The sequence below is a fragment of the Lycium barbarum genome, chromosome 7 (assembly GCF_019175385.1).
Source record: "Lycium barbarum isolate Lr01 chromosome 7, ASM1917538v2, whole genome shotgun sequence".
In the NCBI taxonomy this organism is placed as follows: Eukaryota; Viridiplantae; Streptophyta; class Magnoliopsida; order Solanales; family Solanaceae; genus Lycium; species Lycium barbarum.
In genome coordinates, this window is record NC_083343.1 from 93144623 (window position 1) to 93152602 (window position 7980).

The following is a 7980-nucleotide window of genomic DNA, read 5'->3' on the forward strand; positions in this document are numbered from 1 at the left end:
CGCCCATCGCTCAAAGCCTCTTGGTCTCCGAGTTTGCGCTCTACTCACGCGTCTCTTGGACATCGCTCCTGCACGAAACTTGGTAAGAGAGGTGATTTATCCGTGCCACTTGCGCTATGCGTGCCCAACGCACATGTTCCTTCAGTGATCAATTTTCTCTAAGTGTTGTGCGATCCTCTCGTCGTGTAGTTCTCGTGCAATATGCTTCCAACTTCACCCGAAGTTGCTCGAAATTCATTTATCTTGCTCGTTGTACCTACACATCATAAACATAGCAACATAAGCTCAAATATAACGATTTCAACTCAAATGTATGATTAAAGTGCTAAGAAACAAAGGGAAAGTGACGTGAAATATATATATTTGTGCCAAATATCAGTTATATAATCAAGAACATAATTCTCATGATCTTGGGGAGATTCAACCCACAAAGGAATATTATGTGTTACATGAACTTTCAATTCTTCCATAGCATTTTGGCCATATCAATAATAATTGGCCTTTGCCTTTTCCAATCCTCTATCTTGTTTGTATCTTTTAAATTTTGGAGTTGCTAATATTCTTAGCTCAAGGTCAATGAAATTTTCATCCACTTCAATTTATGTTGCATAGTATCGGAGGCAAATCCATGTTTTTTGACATTTATGTGTCCCTGATTTCAAGTTAATGTAAAATAATAATCCTAATTGAATTCACAATCAATTTATTTATAAATATCTTGTTGATTCTTAATACAAATATAGAATATGAACAAAAATCACTGAGTTCCCTTTAACCCATACTTTAAGGGCTAGATTCTCCCCCGCATAGTATGTGCATATATAATCTAAGATAGAAAAAGATTTTGATTTTTATGATAAAGCGAGAGTTTCAAAATTATATTAATTTTTAAATATATATTATGTTATTATTTTTTAAACAGACTAGAAAAAATAATAACATGTAAAGTGAAACAAGGAAAGTACATAATTACGTTCCCCATGGATGCCCTAGATGAATTCTCTCTGTGTAGGTTCTCGATGGAGCATTTGGATATTGATGATTTTTCTCGATGTATCCTCTCCTAATGAATTCTCTCTACTTCCATTTCATAAAACAATAGAAATATGTGACTAGTAGTATGTATTTTGAACCAGTACACAAATTAAATATTTTCGAATTAAGATAATCATTATTTAAAAAGAAACTAAAATTGCATAAATTAATTTTAAACCTTGAAATCTAAATTAGGGATTAGATATATTCCTAAGCGCGAAGATGATCTCCGGAATAATTTTGGCATTTTTCCTCGCTTGTAAATAGCTTGTATAATTATTAGGCAACTTAGGTTTTACTTTTGAACAAGTGCAGGCCAGCTGCAAGCAAGGAAGAATGCCAATATTATTTCGGGGATCATCTTGAGCTCAGGAGCACGTCCAATCCCTAATTTATATTTCATGGTTTAAAATTAATGTATGCAAGTAGTTTCTTTTTAAAAATAGTTATCTTAATTTGAAAATATTTAGTTTGTGTAATGGTTCAAAATAGGTACTACTAGTCACACATTTCTATTATTTTATGAAATGGATGCAGAGAAAAGCCATCGAGAGAAAATACTTGGAGACAAATAATAAATACCAAAATGCTCGACGAAGTACATACACAGAGAGAAATCATCCATGGGATCCACAGAGAACGTAATCATATACTTTCCTTGTTTCACTTTACATGTTATTAGTTTTTATTAGTCTGTTTACAAAAATAATAGCGTAATTTTATATTTAAAAATTAATATAGTTCTAATACTCTCACTTTATAATAAATATCAAAAGTATATTTTCTTTCTTAGATTATATATGCACGTACTATACGGGGCGAATCTAGCCCTTAAGGTATGGGTTCAAGAGAACTAAGATTTTTGTTCATATTTTGTATATGTATGAAGAAATCAACAAAATATTTATAAATAAATTGATTGTGAATCCAATTAGGAATATTATTTTACGTTAACTTGAAATCATTATAGGAACTCATAAATTTAAAAACCTGAATCTGGCTCTAATACTATGCAATTGAAATGGATTGGGTGCCTCAAGATCATTTCTTTGAGGTTCTTGGGCTTGTGAGATGAGTCGTAAGGGATCGTCTGTCACACGATTAAAAAAGTTTGAAACTCTTGCAGCTATCAAAATGTAAAAAAAAAAAAAGAAGAAGAAGAAGAAAGAAAAAAAAGAAAGAAAAAAAGAAGGTTAAATAAATCAAGTAATTTATCTTTCGTGTTTTATTACTCCCTCCATTTCTTTTTATATATATGCCACTTACATATAACACTCGTTTATCCTCAGGACAATTAAAAAAGATGATATATTTCTATATTTAGAAGCTCTTTAAATTTTATTTATTTAAATCATACCTTACAGTGGTGGGGGAAGAGGGGGGGGGGGGGGGGGGGGGGGGGGGGGGGGGTCAGGCTTTGACACCTAAACGATGATGCCAAAAGTTGTTTAACTTCAGACTTTCATGTTACCTTAATAACATATTGCTTATGGTTATCAATACAATATGGTATGTTTATGATCACATCAAATTTTGTTACTATAACACAAATTTCAGACAAAAATCTGTCAGCATTGTCTGGTTGCAAAACATTTCCGATAGATTTTGAGATTTTTGACGGAAATCATGTTCTTTCTAGCAGTGTTTCATATGTGGAAAAAATATTTTCTTTATTTTTTAAATCCATATCTAATTAGTCACCTTCGTATAAAATGAAATGAAGGAATATAATAAATAAGAATAAAGTGACGATGGGTTAGACTAAACATTAAAAAAAAAAAAAATTGAAGATTAAATTGCTATTAAAAGGAGATGAAAATTGACCTCTTCTTTTAGTCTAGCATTCTGTTTCTTCATGTCTTTGAGCTTACAATTACGGCCAAATTTTTTCTCTAACTCTTCCATTCTCTTCCTTTTTCTTTGTGCCCTGAAATTTAATTACAACAAAGATTAAAACATTCATCTCTTCTTATTAAAAAGATTATTTAATGCAAGAACTAGTAAGAGATTACTACTAAAACGAACACGAGTTTCTAATGATTTCATGAATATGATACAAGAAAAATACGAGAAGGAGTCGTCCATTACAAAAGAACAAAAGAGTATATATATATATATATATATATATGTATGTATAAGCCGTATCTTGCTCAGATTAATAAATAGAGCATAGATTATAATTAAAGCTGCTAACATAAAAAATTAACAAAAACAGGAGTTTGAATATCCTAATCCATTTTCTTCTCTGTTATCATGATATAAACCTTTTTCTTTCCACCCTTAAAAATAAATTAATGACTTAAGATCACAAAAAAGCTAATTAAAAAGAAGTAAAAGTACATAAAGAATAGAAAAAACAGAAAAAAGAGAAAACCCGAAGGAGAAACTAAGAAGGAGAAGTCACTAAAAGGTATAGAGTACATCTCTTTTTGTTATTTGTATCACTATTGTTTCCTCCATTAAGAGGATCCATTAAAAGGTAGTTTTCTAATGGAAATCTGATAGAATTCTCTATGTGAAACAAATAATTGTAACACTTGTTGCATCTAATGAAGGAGAAGAGAGCTCTTTATATAGGTAGATTACATGAAACATTTACCTAAAAAAGATATGTTAAATAGGTATGCTAATCAAGATATTTGTAGTATGATAAGCAGATAGGATTCTATAGTTGATTTGGTTAGTATCTGACTTGTAAGTAGTGTTATATTGGTTATAAATTTAAAGTGTATTAATAGTTTGCCAAGATATGTGATATTTCATATCCATTTGATTTTTGAACCTATTGTCACCAAAAACTTTAGGTTACTCATTAAATGTTCCTTCTTTTCTTCCTATAAGATGGAGATCATAGGTTAGATTATATGCCAACTACAATGTGGGTCTGTTTTACCTTTTATCGGTTCTTTTTTATTAAAACAAAACGTTCTCGGAATAGAGTTTAACTAATATCCTACGCTAATAGTCATTTGAAAATAATTATGGATAGCTATAATAAGTGAACGTGCTTAGGTTATATCTGCTAGTAGTGTAAAGATTCTTCACAGAATCAGGTCAACTAAATGATATTTACATGTAAGTTTCCTTAAAATGTGATCATTTGTAGTTTACAAAATAAGACATGTTACCTACTCTAACATGTCAAAATGATCTAATGGTATACAAATTTTTTCACACTAATGGAGTGCCAACGTATATTAGCAATTTAATTAGTTAAGCAAACGAGTAACCTTCTATGAGTGATACAGGTTATAACCCTAAATTTCCTAGATTGAACGCAAGATCATTTTGAGATTTTGGACACCTAAAATATCATTCCCGTAGCTTTAAAATGACATTCTTCGCTTGCGGGAATGGATGACGCGGTTCATGATGTAATCGGCTGAGTATTAGAGAAGAAATAGTAAAATTTGAAGTTCTTAAGTTAAAAAAATGGAAGAGTTTGACCAAAGTAAACATCGGAGGTTAACGAACTCAGATCGAGTTTCCTCGATTCCATGAGGTCTAGAACATCATTTATGACTAAGTCGAGTGGGTGGTACGAATCCCAAGGGGATTGGGCGAGCTTTGGATCTTTGGTTGAGAAACTAACTAAGTAAAGGAACTAGAGCGGACCAAGATATATCAACATCGAGTCAAGACAACACCAGATCAGTGTTTTGAGTGCACGAGCATGTTTTATGAATGAGGTCCTGCCTAATAATCTGCACTCAGAAAAAGTGCAGCAAGGTAGTATCAGCACACACATGTACTGGTAAGCATCATAGGACGACTAAGATTAGCTCACGCATATAGAACACATAATCAGACAAGATAAGTAGACAGGCACAAACATCCACACACAAATCACAAATAATCAATAGCCAAGTCATAGCCTATGGTGTAGCGCCTAAACACAAGTCTGCCAAGTCTTTTGCTATTCTTCAGACCAATCACAGCATGAGTACAACCAAAATCCGATCAATAGGTGTAAAATGAGATGATGATAATCCAATGTAATGAGATGGATGTCAATGCAATGCAATGACCAATAACAAACCCTCCACACACATGCTTCAGACAGAAATATCGACGTCTCGACAGTCATTACCCATGGGGACCCATGGTTCCATGTATGTCACAACCCAATTTGGCTAAGCTGTGCGGGCACTTAACTTTCTCACCTCGATAACCGAATCCTCAACCCAACGATAATAAATGCATAAATAAATAAACCAATTAAGCGAAAGAGAATAGATCACGTAAGTCACACGATAATAATATAGAAGAAAGTGCGGAAATAAGAAAATACACCCAGGGTCTGGTCTAAGCCATGCAAGAGCATCTAGATCCGAAATATACAATTCTGGAATTATAATAAAACATTTGATCTGTATATGTCTCAGAATGGGAAAGTAAGACATGAATAAGAAGAGTCTTCAAGGCAACGGACATCTCGTGCTCACCCTTTAGACTCACAGCAATCCTGATATCGACTACCAGCCACGGGAGACGGAAGAAGATCCAACCTGGAACTTTGCACTCGTAAAAGAATGCAGCAAGTGCAGGTTAGTGCAAAACCACAGTACTGGTAAGTATCATAGGCCGACTAAGTATAGCTAACATAATTCAGAAAATAAAGCAAGATAAGCTGATAAATCAACAAGTATAAGTCAAACACCAGCCAGAACCAAGTACACGTCATCAGCTAGGTTGAAGAATCTAAACCCAAGTGTGCCAAGTCTCAATATACCCAATCCGAAACTAAACAACACAAGTAAATCACCATATCATCACAATATAAGCCATAATGCAATACAATGCTGTATATGAATGCAATGTTGTGTACACATGTACTCCGGACGGAACTATCGACGTCTCGGTAGCACAACCCAGAGTGACTCGCGAAGTCTAAGTGCTACTCATCCCGGATCATTGCCCAACAGACAGATGAGACTCCGGATCTTTGCCCATGGAGGATTTTCATCAGCACCACCTCGGGGGGCCTACGGAATCCATGTACTTACTCAATTCATGATTCCCGGACAAACATCGGATATCAGACTCTCACGTTAATCTCATCCAAACCGAGCTCGGCTCATCACAGTGTTTCATCAAGTATCAACAATTTATCAACAGTAGATCATGAGGGTTGAGAATACGTGCAATGTATGTGTCAACGATTAATATCACAAATACCAAACAGGGGTACGTCAACAATATCATGAAAGACTACACAAGTCATATAGAACACTATCCTCATTATCAGTGTCACAAGTACCGCGCATGGGTGTGCCAACAATATCATGAAAGACTAGACAAGTTATATAGAACACTATCCTCATATTATATCAAAAAGTAAGGTACTACAATATCACAATCAAGATGTAACGACAATCCTCAATATCTACCATCAACACGTGGCATCAAGACAACAACAATAGAACAATCAAGTCACAACACAACGGGTGGCTAGCCCCAATCACACAACAGGGCCCAACCTAAGAACATGTCCAACCCAATTTTATACACGAAGGTTTACGTGATTTCTCCGACAATATTATCTAAATATATGTTGCGCTACACGAAGTCTCACCAAGGGTAAGACCTAACCTATATGGATGGCCGAAAAATAATACACCAACAATCACTCCTTAGCCTTTCCCTTCCGCTGAACCTCAAGATTAAGAAAGTCTAGGAATATTTGAAATCTAGATTAGAAATCATGAAGATTGATACCTATATTGCTATCATTCAAATTAGGTCAAAACCTAACCCTAGAATTTGGGGAAATGGAACCCATAATGTCAAAACGGGCAATTCATGGGTAAAATATCCAATACAACACTAGGTGATCAAAACCCATTAACTAATTGCTAAATTAACTCAAGGATTCACCCAATTTCGAAATTCAAGCAAAATCTCCAATTTTGGGTATAAACCCTAACTCTTAGATTCAAGAATTCAACACTAACAATGGGAGATATATGATTAACAACCTTAGATACATCATAATCTAGCATAAACCCAATCAATTTCATCATTATAAAGCCTAGATAGAAAATCCATCAAACCCACTTTTAATCTTCCATTACTAATGAACTAACAAGGAAAAGAGATTCTAAGATGATTATGAATAATAAACTAGCAAAAAGGTTAGTGTCACGACCCGACTAGGGCCATGACGGGTACCCGGGACTAACCACCGAGCACCACTCGTTCCATTACTCATTCTGCGTTCATTCTTATATCTTATGCTCATAATCATAGGAAAACCATTTTTCATTTCGAAACATAAGTACCTTTTATGTACATAAGCCCTTTGGCCATCAAAATAATACATATATACAATGGGAAACTGTGAGACCATACTACCCACACCTGCGTATCTACGAGCCTCTACTAGAGTACTAGACATATGGACGGGATAGGACCCCGTCGTGCCCAAAACATATATACACAAAAGAATAAATCAATGGCACCTCCGGAACAATGGATTGCTCTCAAGGCCTACTAATAGCTCCTATGAGTCTGGATCACCTACCTGTTTACCTGTGGGCATGAACACAGCGTCCAAAGAAAAAGGATGTCAGTACGAACATTGTACTGAATATGTAAGGCATGAATGAAATGAACATAATAAAGAAATCATATGACATGAGGTAAAGATATAACCTGCTTAGCTTTTAAGAGTGTGCATTTTAATCATATTACATATCTCATCGTATCACATATGTCATCATATCACATATACAATCGTCGTCAACCAGCGTCCGGGTAACCATCATATGCCGCCCACTAGTGGTGTCATGCCCGACCCTCTAGGCTCGGTGTAATCATAAGCAGCCCGCCATCGCGGTGACATGTCCGGCCAATTAGGCACGATGGAATCGTATGCAGCCCGCCTTCGCGGTGACATGCCCGACCAATTAGGCATGGTGGAATCATATCATCATACACTCGTCA